The sequence below is a fragment of the Microtus ochrogaster genome, chromosome 1, assembly GCF_000317375.1.
Source record: "Microtus ochrogaster isolate Prairie Vole_2 chromosome 1, MicOch1.0, whole genome shotgun sequence".
In the NCBI taxonomy this organism is placed as follows: Eukaryota; Metazoa; Chordata; class Mammalia; order Rodentia; family Cricetidae; genus Microtus; species Microtus ochrogaster.
Window position 1 is genome coordinate 40,849,373 of NC_022009.1, and position 15,639 is coordinate 40,865,011.

Here is a 15,639-nt window from a genome sequence, read left to right on the forward strand (position 1 = left end):
CTGAGTTCTGTCACTAGGATAAAATTCATCTGGTCTAGCAACTCTGGTGTTTTTCCACTTCCTAGCCATGTGGGGATCTTCATGCCTAAGTCAGAGACAGATAAGTCCCCTCGCCTGGCCTCTCTCCCAGTGGGGAATCTAGTCTCAGAAGCAAGGACCTGCTAAGGTCTAATGGGTCCTTCTCCCCAAGTGCCCCCACCTAGGCAAAGGCCTTCATCTCTCTAGGACCATGGGTAGGATGGGAATGATCCACCCAGTTCCTCAAAGCAAGTTTTCTGGAAGTCAAAACAGGCATCTGGAGCCTTCCAGGGATGTCTGACCCACAGGCACACAGACTGACCAGTGAAGCTCCAGAGAGGTAAGGGGACCACCTCTCTTTTTTGGAAAGTGTGCTAGGGAATTTGGGCTAGAGTCTCAGAAAAGCCAACAGTTCCAGCAGAAGCCAAGGCTGAAGATTTCCTGGACAGAAGGGAAGCCAGGAAACGAGACGGAACGGTGACAGGAGCCTGAAAGGGACTTAGCTTTGGTCCTCACCTCCACCTGCTCACAGCAGCCATGGTGACATGGCAGACTTGCTCGGGCGCTGAGCCATGCTGTCACCTGTGCTATGCCTATCTGTCACCTCCTGCCTGGGGGTCACAGTGGCTGCAGCTCATGGTCCCTGAGGGGTACTCATAATGCAGCAAAGGATCACTGTGGGGCTGGAGGCTTTGTGGAAATGGAAGTGCAGAAAATGCCTTCCTGTAAGTCCCCTGGCACGTGTCTCTGAGATGATGTCACTCCCTCCTCACTAGATCCCATTGCTATGCAGCTCCGGGCACCCTGGCCATGGCTAATTCATAAGGTCTCTTACGCAGCCTCCTCCTTCCTGGCATCTCTCTGTATCCTTCCCTTTTCCACAGGCTCCCCCCTAAGTAGATGCCCTGTACACAAATCCTGCATCTCTGCTCTGGAAGGAGCACAGCCCAGCCCAATCTCTCTCATGCTGGGGATTCAGTCAGTGTCCCTTCTGCAAGGGCTCTTTCAGCCGTGGAGTCCAGAGCAGTTGGTGGCCACATGGTGCCATTGCTCGCCTCAGTAGGGTGGCCTGAGCACACCTCAGAGAAGACAGACAGACCCCAGAAGTTCTTGTTCAGGAGTTTCTGTGTCTCAGAGTCATGTATTCTGGGGATCTGACCCACTTTGTGACGGTTAATTTGGATTGTCGCCTCGATGTGGAGACACTCAGGATGCTAGTGAAACACACCTCCAGGTGTATCTGTGAGCACTGAAGGTGTTTCCAGAGCTCGTTAGGGCTCTGAGTTAATAATCGGATCCATTGATGGTTACAAAATCCACTGTACTGTCGAAAGGGGGTGGAACTGTGGGAGACAGGGACTGGTTGGAGGAAGTAGGTCACGGGGTGTATCCCGGAAGGGTATATCATGCCTTGGCCCACTCTGCTTCCTGTCTAGGATGGTGGGAGCAGCTCTGCTCTGCCCTCCCCACCAAGGTAAAACCATAAACCAAAGTAAGTCTATTCTTCCCTTGAGCTGGTTTGCTTAGGTATTGCTGGAGCAAAATATGAACCCATGGGGTTGGAGAAATGGCTCAGTGGTCAGGAGCACTTGCTGCTCTTGCAGAGGACCCAGATTAGACCCCCAGAACCCACACTGAGTTCCACACAACCACCTGTTAACTCCAGTTCCAGGGGAATCTAGTGCTCTCTTTTGGCCTCTCTACATGCACCTACATATACCTGATACACACACACACACACAGAGGGAGAGAGGGAGAGAGAGAGACCTAACTCATGCCCCTGCCACCCTCACTCTGGGTGATAGCTGAGCTGTGCCTAATATGCACATCTTGGCCTGCTGTGCACATGCTGACAACCTCCTCCCAGGAACTCAGGGTATCCCAGAAGGCCTGGCTACTGCCCAAGAAATTACCCCCCACCACACTCTGCAGACTTAGAAGCCTCTCTCTCAAAGGGCACTCGCTGTCCCCATGCCCCCTGAACCTGTCACCCGGCTGAGGTCTTGCCATGGCCACTGCTCAGAGCTCAGAAATCAGGTTCTGATCCTGCAGAGCAGGAGGAGGAGAAAGAAGACCCCGGGTGGGCACTCCAATACAGGCAGGACCCGAGGAGGAGAACCTCCCTGCTTCGGTTTTGTGACTTGAGGTGACTTTCTGCGCTTGTCTGAGCATCATTTTCTCTACAGAGAAAGCAGGACTCACAGTATCTATTTTACAGTGGTGTTCTAGGTGTTCAAGAGATGACAGTTACCTGAAGCCGGGTGCTGGATTCTACAGAACAGAAAATGCTGAAGGCTAGCTAATAATCGGGTGTTGTCCTTGGCTGGGGGAGGGGGGGAGGTGTGAAAACTTGCCAGCTGACTCAGTGGTTTGCTCCAGCGTGTACCATGCCACGGCCTGTGGCTTTCAGTCCGTGTGGAAGCCTTCTAGAGCAAGTGCCCAAGCCCCCAGGGATCTGCATGAGCCCTCCCACCCTCTAACCACAGAAAGAAAAAGGCCTTGAGCTGGTCTGCTGTTGCCCTGCAGAGCAAAAGCAAATTGAATTAAGTGAGCATCCTGAGGAAGACGACTGTGGTGAGACCACAGAGTGACCTTGAGGGTGGGGAGGGGAAGGCGGCAGGGTCGGCAGCTGGGATGATCTGCCCTCTGCGTGGCCTAGCTGCTCCATCTGTGGGCTCTGCAGCACTGACTCAGGGTGCTGTGGATGCAGGAAGTCCATTCCAGAAGTTTCCACTGGCATAGTTAGGAGACATGTTACAGGGACCCACGCAGGATATCAGTATTGATCTGTTAACTCCTCAGCCCTGGCACAACCCACACCAGGCCCTCTTGGAATCATTTCCAGAGGAAGAAGAGCTTCTGGGGACTCATAGCCCAGGCAGAATTTGGGCCAGGAGGTCCTGCCCACTGCATGTTGCCCTCAGAGCCCAGGGCACTGTTTCCACTGTGCAGGAGTGACTATGGGAGGTTGCTGAGATGAACTCCAGAGAGCTGTCAGGACAGACAAAGCTGCTGTACAGGCGTCAAATGGGTGGCACCCTGGACAGGAGCCTCAGGCCTAGCTGGGGTGACATTTTTCCAACCTCCACAGCACTCACTGTATCTGTGAGAGACTTAAGGAAGCCAAGTCCCTTGACCTCTCTGAGACTCCATATGCCATATTGAGGGTTTTATTTCCAAGATGGGAAAGAACCTCTTGCCATCTCTCAAGAGAGCCCCTCAGGCAAAGTGATCCAGGCCTCAAGCCCCAAGCCTAGCCATTATCTAGCATGCACTGGCCATTGCCCCAGAATCTGCTATGTACTAGGCGTAGGCTTTAGATGCCATCAGGACAAAAACCAGCCAGGATACAATGCCTGGGAATTTAAACTCTAGAACAGAGAGCCTTGTGGTAAGCAAGTATGCAAGGGGACTGCCATAGAAGAAGAGTGGGGGCTTGAGAGACGAGGACAAGAGCAGAGGGGACAGAAGGTGGGGTGCAGAGGGGAGAGGGTGGAATGCAGAAGGGAGAAAGTGGGGTGCAGAGGGGAGAATATGGGGAGCAGAGGGGAGAGGGTGGGATGCAGAGGGGAGAAGATGGGGTGCAGAGGGGAGAGGGTGGGATGCAGAGGGGAGAGAGTGGGGTGCAGAGGGGAGAGGGTGGGATGCAGAGGGGAGAGGGTGGGATGCAGAGGGGAGAGAGTGGGGTGCAGAGGGGAGAGGGTGGGATGCAGAGGGGAGAGAGTGGGGTACAGAGGGGAGAGGGTGGGGTGCAGAGGGGAGAGGGTGGGATGCAGAGGGGAGAGGGTAGGATGCAGAGGGGAGAAAGTGGGGTGCAGAGGGGAGAAAGTGGGGTGCAGAGGGGAGAAGATGGGGTGCAGAGGGGAGAAGATGGGGTGCAGAGGGGAGAGAGTGGGGTGCAGAGGGGAGAGGGTAGGATGCAGAGGGGAGAGGGTGGGATGCAGAGGGGAGAGAGTGGGGTACAGAGGGGAGAGGGTGGGTGCAGAGGGGAGAGAGTGGGATGCAGAGGGGAGAGAGTGGGGTGCAGAGGGGAGAGGGTGGGATGCAGAGGGGAGAGGGTAGGAGTAGGGGGAGAGGGTGAGGAGCAGAGGGAAGAGGGTGAGGTGAAGAAGGGGAAATCACTCTTCCTCAGGGATATAGCTGTTGGTATGTTGTCCACGCTCCGAGGAATACCCCCACATGCTTGTACATGCAAGGCAGCACTATTAGGACTCAGACAATTTTAAAAAGAAAAAAGAAAGCAGACAATAAGGGGAGGGGTGATTTCAGTTGGATACAAGCAAGATAAGTTGTATACATGCATGGAATTTCCAAGAATAAATTTTAAAATTCTTGAAAATAATACCCTATGCTGTCTCGTGTGGATTAATAAGTGGATGCTCTCCCAGGTGCACACTGCAGCAACTGCTCCCCTCCCCACATGCTCCTGGAGCCCAATATCTTTCCTCTTACAGACTCACGGTGCCTTTTAAAAGGCATTAAGGTACTAATGCCCCAAGTGTGGGAATATAACATTTGGGAGAAGGCTTTTGTGGAAAAAATCAAGTAAAAATAAAGACGCACTCTGACTGTGTCCTTATAATTAGGGGAAATTGGGACCCAGACTGGCACACAGAGAATATCATACACAGAACAGAGTTCTGCTGCCACAGTCCAAGAAGGTACCAGATGCCAGGAGGACTGGACCAGAGCCATCCCAGCAACCTCTGGGACCTGGGACCTTGCCACACAGTGGTTTCACACATCTGGCTTCCAGGATGATGCAACAGATTCTGTCAGCTCAAACTCCTGTGTTCCTGGCACTGAGTCCCATCGGCCTCAGCACTTGTACACGTCATGTGATCTGAACATTAAACTGGCGTTCCTAGGGCCCCAGTGGCTCTTGGGCTACTGGTCTATCGTGTAACCATCTGTAGATAGCATAAATATCATTCCTGAAGCAAAGTTCTGGGTCTGTGCATCTTTCTGGAACTAAAAGAGAGCCAGAGTGGAGAGGTGAGACATCAGGGTGAGACAGGAAGGGTAAACTCGAGCCAGGAGCCTTCAGCTCAAAAATAAGAAACATGCAGAATTTCAGGCATTATATGCCAATGTTGGCTTACGTTTCTGAATAGGTTCCTGGACTACTAACTGGGGACCAAGAGGTCACATCCTAAGAACAAGTGTATAACCATGGATGATGCTTGCTTGTGTGATAGGGAAGGAGAAAGCCAGAAAGTCTGGGAGAAAATAGAACACTTAGATGGGAACCCCTGGAAGTCAGTGAAAGCCCAGCTGGGGCTGGCTGTTCCCAGGGGACAGCAGCATGGGGGCACTGAGCTGTGCAACTCTCCTTAGCAGTGCCTAAGAGATGTCAAAATGATAGATCATAGTGCTTAGTCTCGTAGGGATAGAGAAAGGGCAATGAGGGACACAGGCAGGTAGAGAAAGTGGTGGTTTGAATAGGAATGGTCCTCATAGACTTGTGTGTGAATGCTTTGCCTATAGACAGCCACACTATTGGGAGGTGTGGTTTTGTTGGAGTAGGTGTGTCACTGTGGGGGTGGGCTTTGAGGTCTTCTATGCTCATGCTACACCCAGTGTGGTACGCAGGCTCCTTCTGTTGCCTGCGGATTCAGATACAGAACTCTCACCTCCTTCTCCAGCACCATGTCTGCCGGTAAGCATGTTGCCATGCTTCTCACCACGATGGACTAACCCTCTGAAACTGTAAGCCAGTCCCAATTAAATGTTTTCTTTTATGAGAGTTGCCGTGGTCATGGTGTCTCTTCACAGAAATAGAGGCCCTAAATAAGACAAGACAGGAGTTCTTGCCCCAGCAAGGGTGGGGACAGAGGCCCTGGGAGCAGCTGTATGCAAAGCACCGAGCCAGTGGCCGTCATAGCAAAAGCGCCAATGGGCTGAAATCGGCAGACCTGCCACATCTGAGTCTCCTCCTGCTCCCCAAACTCCTTCTGAATGTTGCTAAAGGGGCAGTGACATGGCTCAGCAGCTTGCCTTGAGAGCCTGATGCCCTGAGTTCAACCCTCAAGAGCCCATGAAAGGAGAGAACTGACTTCTAAAAATAATAAAGAAATAAAATTCGTGTAAGTAAATATCTTAGGGTTTCTATCGCTGTGATGAAATACCACGACCAAGGCAACTTGGGAAGAAAAGTGTTTATTTCCACTTAAACTTCCACTACACCCACGGAGGGAAGTCAGGACAGGAACTCAAACAGGACAGGAACCTGGAGGAAGAAGCTGATGCAGAGGTCATGGAGGAGTGCTGCTTACTGGCTTGTTCCTCACGGCTTACTAAGCCTGCTTCTTTATAGAACCCAGGACCATCAGCCCAGGGATGGCCACACCCACAATGAGCTGGACACTCCCCCATCAATCACTAATAATTGCCCTACAGGCTTGTCTACAGCCCAGGTCTTAAGAAGGCATTTTCCCAACTGAGGACCCCTCCTCTCAGATGACTTCAGTTTGTGTCAAGTTGACATAACACAGTCCAGCACAATTGACCCTTGTCAATTTGACACGCGAACACATCACCATTAAGCTAGAACCTCTCCTTTCTCATTCATCCCCAAGATCTCATGTTAAAAACATAAAAAAAAAAACCTTTAAAAGTCCCACAGTTTTTATAAATTCAAACACATTAAAAGTTCAGTTCTTACCAGGTGTTGGTGGTACACACCTTTAATCCCAGCACTCAGAAGGCAGAAGCAAGAAGATCTCTGAGTTCAAGGCCTGTCTGGTCTATAGAGTAAGTTCCAGGACAGCCAGGGCTACACAGAGAAACCCTGTCTTAACCCTGCCCCCCAAAAAGTTCAGTCCTTTTTAAATATCCAGTTTCTTTAAAAATTCAAAATCTCTGCCCTGCAGTAGTGGTGAATGCCTTAAATCCTAGCACTCATGGAGGCAAAGGCAGGTGAATCTCAGTGAGATCAAGGCCAACCTGGTCTACAGAGCAAGTTCCAGGACAGCTAGGACTGTTACACAGAGAAACTCTGTCTTGACAAACCAGGAAAAAAAATGAAAAGAAAAGAAAGAAATTTAAATGTCTCTCTTTTTTTTTTAAGATTTATTTATTTATTATGTGTACAGCATTCATTCCATGTACGTTTGTATGCCAGAAGAGGGCACCAGATCTCATTATAGATGGTTGTGAGCCACCATGTGGTTGCTGGGAATTGAACTCAGGACCTCTGGAAGAGCAATCAGTGCTCTTAACCTCTGAGCCATCTCTCCAGCCCTGTCTCTCTTTTTTTTTCAGTTTCAAAATCTGTCAACTGTGGGCTCAGAAAAAAATCAAAATTAAATTAATTTCCTACTTCAAGAGGAAAGAACCAGGGCCCAGCTATAATCAAAGCAAAGCAAAACCAAACCTCAAAAGTGTAACTGATGCAACATCCAATGTCGGACTCACCCACGATCTCCTGTGCTCCTCTGAAGGGCTTGGGTGACTTCTCTGACTCTGCCCTCTGCAGCACACGCAGCTTGGCTTCTAGGCTTAGCAGCCTCCACCTCTCTGTTCTGGGTGGTCTTCCCATGGTGCTGGCATCTCCAAACACTGGGTTCTTCTGCTGCAATAGCTGCACTTTCACCAATAGCCTCTCCTAGGTTCTCTTCCTGGTGCCAAGTCTCACCTTTCCTGCATGACCCCTTCAGTCCTGGACCTTTAACTGCCACTGATGCTGCACCTTTACCAAATGGCCCCTCCTGGCCTCTCACAGTGCCAAGCCTCAGCTGCTCTCCATGACCCCTTTAAGTCTTCAAAGCCAATACCACCCGGGTGACTCTTACACGTTACCAAGCTCAGCTGCCAGCACAAGGTACAACCTTGGCCACCTCTGGAGCACAGCTTCTCTGTGCTGACTCTCAGGAAACACTTCCCAGAAGATTCCACCTCTGTGTTGCTGGTCTCTTCTTCATACTGCTAATTTCTCTGCTCCTGCCGACCAGCATCAACTGTCCCAGCGAAGCAAAGGCTTCACTTTAGTGGCTCTGTATCCTGTTAATCACAGCTGATCCCTTAAACCCAGCTAACCAGAACTACAGATTCTTCACACAAAAGGCCTGGTGGAGTCTTTGCTTCCCTCTGAAACTCCACAAGCCAGACCTCCATTGTCTGCCCTGCTTTCAACATTCCTGTCTTTCAAGCTCCCACAGAACAGCCCACTGAGCTCTCAACACTCAAGGACTTTTCTAACCCAAAGTTCCAAAGTCCTTCCACAGTCCTCCCCAAAACAACATGGTTAGGTCTGTCATAGCAATATCCCACTATCCTGGTACCAACTGGTACCAATAGGGCTTCTATGACTCTGATAAAACACTATAACCCAAAAGCAAGTTGGGGAGGAAAGGATTTACTTGGCTTATACTTCTGTATTGCTGTTCATCATCGAAGGAAGTCAGGACAGGAACTCAAACAGGGCAGAAACCTGGAGGCAGGGGCTAATGTGGAGACCATGCAGGGGTGCTGCTCACTGGCTTGCTCCTCATGGTTTGCTCAGCTTGCTTTTACAGAACCCAGGGCCACCAGTTCAGTGATGGTACCACCCACAATGAGCGTTGTTCTTCCCTATCAAACCTTAATTAAGAAATTGCTGACAAATCAAAACAACTCTGGGATTCCATCTTACACCTTAAGAATGGTCAAGATTGCCCTATGGCTTCTACTACATGCACACACACACATGTACACACACACGCACACACTAATAATTTTAAGAAGCATAGAGTTCCTATGTCAGGTGCAGGAGTTGTGGTCATGAATGATCCAAGCTTGGGGTGTCTACAAGGCGGTCAGACCCCTTTCTTGTTGGTCTCCTTCACTTCTCTGCATGTTTTCTGAACTCAGATTTTGCATCTGACAAGTCTTGAAGGCTGGTAATGTTCTCCCAGCTTCTATCACACTTGGGTACACACAGGTGACCGGGATTCCCCAGTTGGAAGGGAGCCAAAACCATTAAGAGAAATGGATGCCCCAGGAGCCCTCCTCAGATGGTGGCATCAAGTGGTCCCTGATTTCATGCTTTGGGGACAGCATGGCACCCAGTGCCACCCTTGGGCTCCTCAGCACACGAGGAAACAGGCATACCTGCACGGGATTAGATCTAAGGAGGTTCTAGAATAATGTTCCCGCCAGCATGGACTCCAGTCCAGGCTTCTAGGAAGCCCCTCTGGTCACTCAACTTCACCCTTGGCCATGAGCACTGGACTACTGCGGAAACCCCAGAGACACAGTGCTGCCTCCCAGCATTCTGTAAGCACCTAATGGAAGAGACCCACTGGTGACTCACTCAGAACACTTCCCCTTCACCAGGCTCCATGTGATGTCATCCATTCTTCCATTCTATTGCTCAGAATGTCAATAAACCCCAGAATGAAAAAGCGACCTCCTGGGGAAGGAGGAGGAGGTCACCTTCTCTTTTTCTGAGTCATTTCAGGTCTGGGAAGAGTGCCTAGCCTGGAGCCCGGAAGTGCCTGTTACCACCCACCTGTCTAGGCTACTTGGGGGACCCTGGCTATTTCTGGCATCAAAGAGCCTTGGGTCAGTTCCCACCTCAGCCCTCTAGGTTTTTGACCGGACCTTTAAGAAGGTAGTATCTATTTATGAGGCAGGATCAACAGGAAGTGCTTGCTCAATGTTACCCTAAAGTGGGGCCCCAGAGCGCCCCTCCCCCATCCTCCCAGCACTACTACTTCCCTGACCCAGCCTGGAGGACAGGATGGGGGTGACCTTCAGCCGTCTCTCTTGTTCACCAGGACTTCCACACCCCATCCTCTCTCAGGGGCTCTCCCAGACCCCCTGCTGTGTCACACATAACTGCAGTGTGAGGCTCCATGCTTCCTCACCCCCGTTATTGATTATCTCTCCCACAAGAAACCTTTCTAGAGGCCCTGCCTCTGGAGGTTGGGACTTCTTGGTTATCTTAGCACCCACTCTCCTTGGGTGGTCCCATCCCTTCTGTACCCTGAAACCAGCAACCCTATTGCCACTCCCATCTTGAGGCTTCCAAAAGGAAGACACACAGGAACGGGAATTACTCTCCTCCTTTTAAAGCCTGGAGTGCCAATGGCGTTCTCCTGTAGAGACAGGTGTCCCACCACAGGGCACTCTGTGAGGGCATATGGCAGCAGGAGCTGAGGTAGCCGTGTGTGTGTGTGTGTGTGTGTATGTCTGTGTGTGTGTGTGCATACATGCGTGTGTCTGTCGGATGGATGGATGGATGGATGGATGGATGGATGGATGGATGGATGGATGGACTGAGGGATAGGTGGGTAGGAGTTTGGGGAAGACTAAAAGGTCTAAAGAAAGAATGCTTGCACGGGGTCAAGCAGAAACTGGGTTCACTGCTGTCTGCAGCCATCTGGGTGACCTACAGATGGGCAGATCACAGGTGCACCCTGTCCTCATCCTCACAGAGGTGCAAGTTCATGGCAAATGAGTGAACAAGCAGGCACCCGGTGCAGCACACCAATTCACATGGTGGGTGTCTGTGTTGGGCATGCCGAAGGGGCAACATCTCCCAAGCCAGGATGGCATCCAGACTCTGGAGGCTGCAGCTAAAGAGAAATTGGTCTTGGCAGCCGAGACCAGAAGAAACCACTCTCAACCGAGTCAGCAAGTGCCCATGTGCTGTGGGCAGTCAGGTGGCACAAGGCCTAGAGACTGAGGCAGAGGACACCAGGGTTCAGACCCTATAGCATGCCAGCACAGGAGGCTCAGGTCATATGCTCAGGGCCATGAAACCACAGGAAGATGGTTGGCCATCTTGAAAACTCCTCTGGACAGGAAGTAGAGCAGTGTTTGCTACCAGGAGGAGTTCACTGCATGGGGGACATAAAAGCCCCAACCTAGAGGGACTAAGTATTGTATTTGGAGCAAGTCTGGCAGACCCAGAACTCTACATCTGTCAAAACCCATAGAACTGGACACCGCAAATCCTAATTGCCATATGTGTTTGTTAGAAAAAAAAAAGAATATTAAAACCATCTCTTCAGAGACTGAGAATGTTGTTCATTTGGTAAAGAGCTCGGCTAGTATGCATGGGTGCTGGGTTGGATTCCCAGCCCTGCATGAACCGGCTGTGGTGGAGCACACCTATTAGCCTATCACTCAGGTTTTTCTTGGCCACACATTGGATTCAAGACCAGCCTAGGCTACATGAGAAGACCCTGTTTCAGAAAAAAAAAAAAGAAAGAAAAGAAAAGAAGGAAGGAAAGAAGAAAGGAAGGAAGGAAGAAAGAAAAGAACAGAAAAATCACTTCAGCAGCTATGTGGAAGGGAGTGGGAGGCAGGAGGGGCCATGGGAAACAAGCTAGGTCCACTAGAAGACCCCTGACAACAGTAACTGAATCCTGGTCATTGGTGGCTGTGGAGACATGAGCTCGGGTTGTTGGCCACTGTGAGCAGTTGGTGGCTGTGGTGACTTGAGCCCACGTTGTTGGCCACTGTGAGCCCCAGTTCCCACCTGAGAGCGGTTCCCACGGTGGCAATACCTGCAACCTGGCAGGACACGGCTGGACCAAATTGCTCCCCATTTAGAACTGGACAATGAGGGTGCATTGTCCAGGGCTGGGGGCTGGGGGATGCCCGTGTGTGAGCTGCCCATCCAGGGACTGCTACAAACACACTCAGAAGGCAGCTGAAGGTGAAGTGGAGGGAATCGCTCAGCCATGAAGGGCACCTGGCTGGCCGAGCCCCCCACCGCCAGCCTGTGGGCCCTGTGACCTCACCTCTCCGACAGAGGAATGCTATGTATCTAGAGCACTTCTCTCCCAGGGAGGCCCAGGCCTTGAGCGGGGTGGGGGTAGGGGGCTAAATCAAGATCTACCGGGGAGTGAGAGGAAGAGTGGAAGACCAGCATGCCCAGGAAATCAGTCCCAGCATGCCCAGGAAATCAGTCCCAGCATGCCCAGGAAAGTACATGTGAGGACAGAGACCCACTCTCGGGGGCAGGCAGAGCACTAGATCAGCAGGCCTGAGGTCCTGCTTCACCTCAACCACCAGTGAGCTGGGCAGCCTCAGGCAGATTACCCACCCTCTCTGGTCAGCAGTAAGGTGATTGCATCTATTGTGGGAGCAGACCTCAGACAGCCACGAGGGTCTTCTTACCTAAGAATATTGATGGAGAAGACTGAGAGAAACCCCAGCATCCCCTTGGTCAGAGCATCCTTCCAGAATCAGCAGGCCACTTCCCTACCTGTGATTGACAGATAAAAGAAGTGTATTGCTGGTGGGACCAAAATGATGGAGAACAGGTTGACGGCTCCTCCCAAAGTTAAGCCTAGGCTGACCTCGGGAGCTGCCTGAACACAGCACCAGAGAACTGAAGCTGGGCTGAGCAGCGCCTCCCAGGTGGACGGCCACCACAGTCAGAGCGAGCAGCTTGAGGGGGGAGTGACCACACCACGGAACATTATTCAGTCATGAAAAGGTTGGAACCCAATAGTTACTAAGATAAGGCTGGACTTCAAATCCAGCTTGTTGAGGAGCTGAGGCATGTAGGTCCCCATGTATGGGATGTACAGAACAGGTGATTCTGTAGACAGGAGCTTGCTGATGAGCAGAAGCATGGGGTGACTGGCTAGTGAGCGCCGTGCCCCTCGGGGCTGGTGGAGTGTTGGGGAACAAGGCCTTTGCCAACTTTGTGAATTCAACTGAACCCGACTGAAAGCCCACTCCTCGTCAGGAGCCATTTCTCCCCAAAAATTATTGTAGGAACCATTGTCCTAAGGAATTTGCAGAGAACCCCACTTCTCAATTGTATTGAGAATTGTTTTATTGGCAGAGCCTACCCCACACCCAATTATCTGTAAATAGAGAGCTATCTGTTAGCGGAACCCGCCCCACACTCCAATTATCTAGAGAACTAGGTGTGTCAACTTGTGAACTCCTGGCCTAGGAATCTTGACCTGACCAATCATAACCTCCTGGCCAAGGACCTCGCAACCGGCTGGAACCATCCCTGCAAGATTCCTTCCTGCCCATGCCCCTGCCCCCCAAATTCCTCATCCTATATAAGCTGTAACCATGACTCTAGTAAACGGAGGCTCTGACAAACGTAGCATGGCCTCCTTCTTCTCTCCCGCCCATATCTTCCAAATAGCGCCTCTCCGGAACCCTGGAATAACTGATCAGCCAGGCGGGTTACAACCCTAGACTGAGTGACCAGCCGAGGTGGTCTACAACTCCTCAAAGGAGTGCTTTGCACTCCTTCCAAAAATGAGATGTGATGCAGTGGGGTTGGTGGCTGCCTTCTGGCTGCCCGGCAGCCCCTGATGGATGTGTTCCTAGCCTCACTGCTCCCATGGGGACTTGTGGTTCCAAGCCTCCCATGGGCTGAGGTCAAGGCCGGCCTTGGTGTAGTCTACCCCCAGCCACCTGCCTGCTGCTTTGCTGGTGGCCTTCGATCAGCTCTCTTATCTAATCTCACAACCGGCAGAGCTGATTGTCGCACTCTGAAAGGACTGGGGGTGTGTATATTAAATCACCAATGACAAGTGGCCAGAGGGCAGGAGGACCCTGACTCGTGACTAGTTCTGGTACCTGAGAGGACATAGACAGAGGCACAGTCCAGAGATGGCGGGGGTCATTGTGTAGGACCAAAAAGTGTTGGGAAGGGAATGCAGGGGAGGGAACAGTGGATGCAAAGAGCAAGAGGACCTGGGCAATGAAGGAGCCATCTGGCCAGTAGATGGACAGGCAGAAAGTGGGTAATCATAAAGGACTCCTGCCTGCTGTGCATCAACCATTATGACACTGCTCATTGGTGGTAGAGAAGACAAAGTCTGGATTTGTAATCGGGAGGGGAAATAGGCAGAAACAGTTCCTTCAGGCACCCACCCCTTCGCATCCTCAAACACACCAACTGATTACCCCTGCCTTCTCTGTTCTAGGCCCCTCGAGTCCTTAAAGAAGTCCCCAGAAGATCCCATCTAAGCTGTGCTCCACCACTATCTTGAGGGGTTCCTCTTCCTGAGCCTTGGCCTCAGATAAAGAGGATGGAGGAGGGAGAGGGGCTGGGGTGGCCTCTCGCCAAGATAGTCAGGCAGCTGGGTGGAGAGCCTGAGCGTGAGAGAAAAGAAGGCATGAGGATGCAGGTAGATTGGCTCCCTGGAATTCCCGAGCTCTGTCAGGCTTAGGAGCAAGCCAGAGGATGCCAGGAACAAGCTCTGTATACCCCCACGAAATACTTCCCAGCTTGGAAAGGCCCCAGCCAGTGCACTGGCCTCAGGAAGTGAGTAACTGCCTCTCCCTGCCTCCTGGCAACAGCACAAGCCAGACAGAGTTGGGAAGTGCAGCGGCTGGTGTTGAGGGAGCCTTCCAACAAGCCACTGATGGCTGCACCATCCTCAGAGAGACAAGTGTGCATCCTCCTCCCAGTTCAGGAGGGGTGGACAGAGGACAGACAGGCCTTCCAGCTGCACCTTTCCCAGTTTCCCCCTGCACTGGGAATTGCCAGGACCTCACTTGCTTGAAGTTTATTCATTTACAACCATTCCATAAGTATAGGCAAGGAGCCTGGTGTGTCTTCTCAGACCTGTGGCAAGGGGCCCAGTAAATCTACTCAGTGCTGAGGCAAGGGGCCTGGGCAAAGGGCCCAGCACATCTCCTCAGAGCTGAGACAAAGAGCCTGGGCAAGGAGCTCAGTGTATTTCCTAAGGGCTGTGGCAAGGGTCCCAGTGTGTCTACTCAGTCAGTGCTGAGGCATCCCTAACCATGAGGTACAACAGCTTCAGGGGCAAGAACGGGTTTCTGTATGCATCTCAGTTTTTACATATAGAACAGATAGATATCAGAACTTGGGTACACCTTCCAAGTCCTAGCAAAGAACCCAATTTTCATCCCTTCTCCCTGATGTCATCCATCAGCTCATGAGGTATAAGTATAACTTGTCTTCCTAGATCCTTCTAGGTCTCAACTAGAAGTGGGGGTACCTGACTCAGGGAGCTAAAAGTGAGTCTGAGGTTGGGGTGCTCCACCCCAACTCACGCTTCCCATCTACACCAGGGCACACTTTTAGACTTGGAAGGAAGACATTCCTCCTGTAACATCAACGGCCAGAGACCCCATTACAAGCCTCCCGCTCAGGTGCCTCCCCTACTCTGGCTATTCACTTACACTAAGCACATCTTGGGGAGAGAAGAGGAATCTACACTCCCGAATGCCTTTTCTTCCAGGGTGGAATCCAGTGCAGAGCCGATGGAATGTGCCAGGCTGAGAAGGGAAAATCAGGTGAACTTGGCCTCGTTGTCACCTGTCAGGATGCCCTGCTCAAATTAGCATGATGGCTGGAGAGGGTTAGCACCATAGGGAAAACACAGCAAAGGGTCCTGGGGGGTAGCTTGACGGGGTGACGGGACACTTGCCTAGCGTGCAGGAGGTGTTGGGATCAATCTCCAAGGAATGAAGGAAGAGAAGAACAGGAAAGGGAGAGCTGGGTGGACAGCTCAGTGACTTGGGGTACAGCACGCCCCAGACAAGATCCAGAGTTCGCGTCTCAACACAGCATCCCGTCACTAAGATCACAAACAGGAGAAACCCACCGTGTGCGATAGCATGTGTACCAAGATAAACATATGTCGCCAGGCAGTGGTGGCGCACACCTTTAATCCCAGCACT

The 15,639-nt window shown here is 51.6% G+C and overlaps 1 pseudogene; it reads left to right on the top strand.

The window, feature by feature from the left end:
* The window catches only part of LOC101993945, a 28,604-nt pseudogene that overhangs the window by 469 nt on the left and 12,496 nt on the right, over positions 1–15,639 (top strand).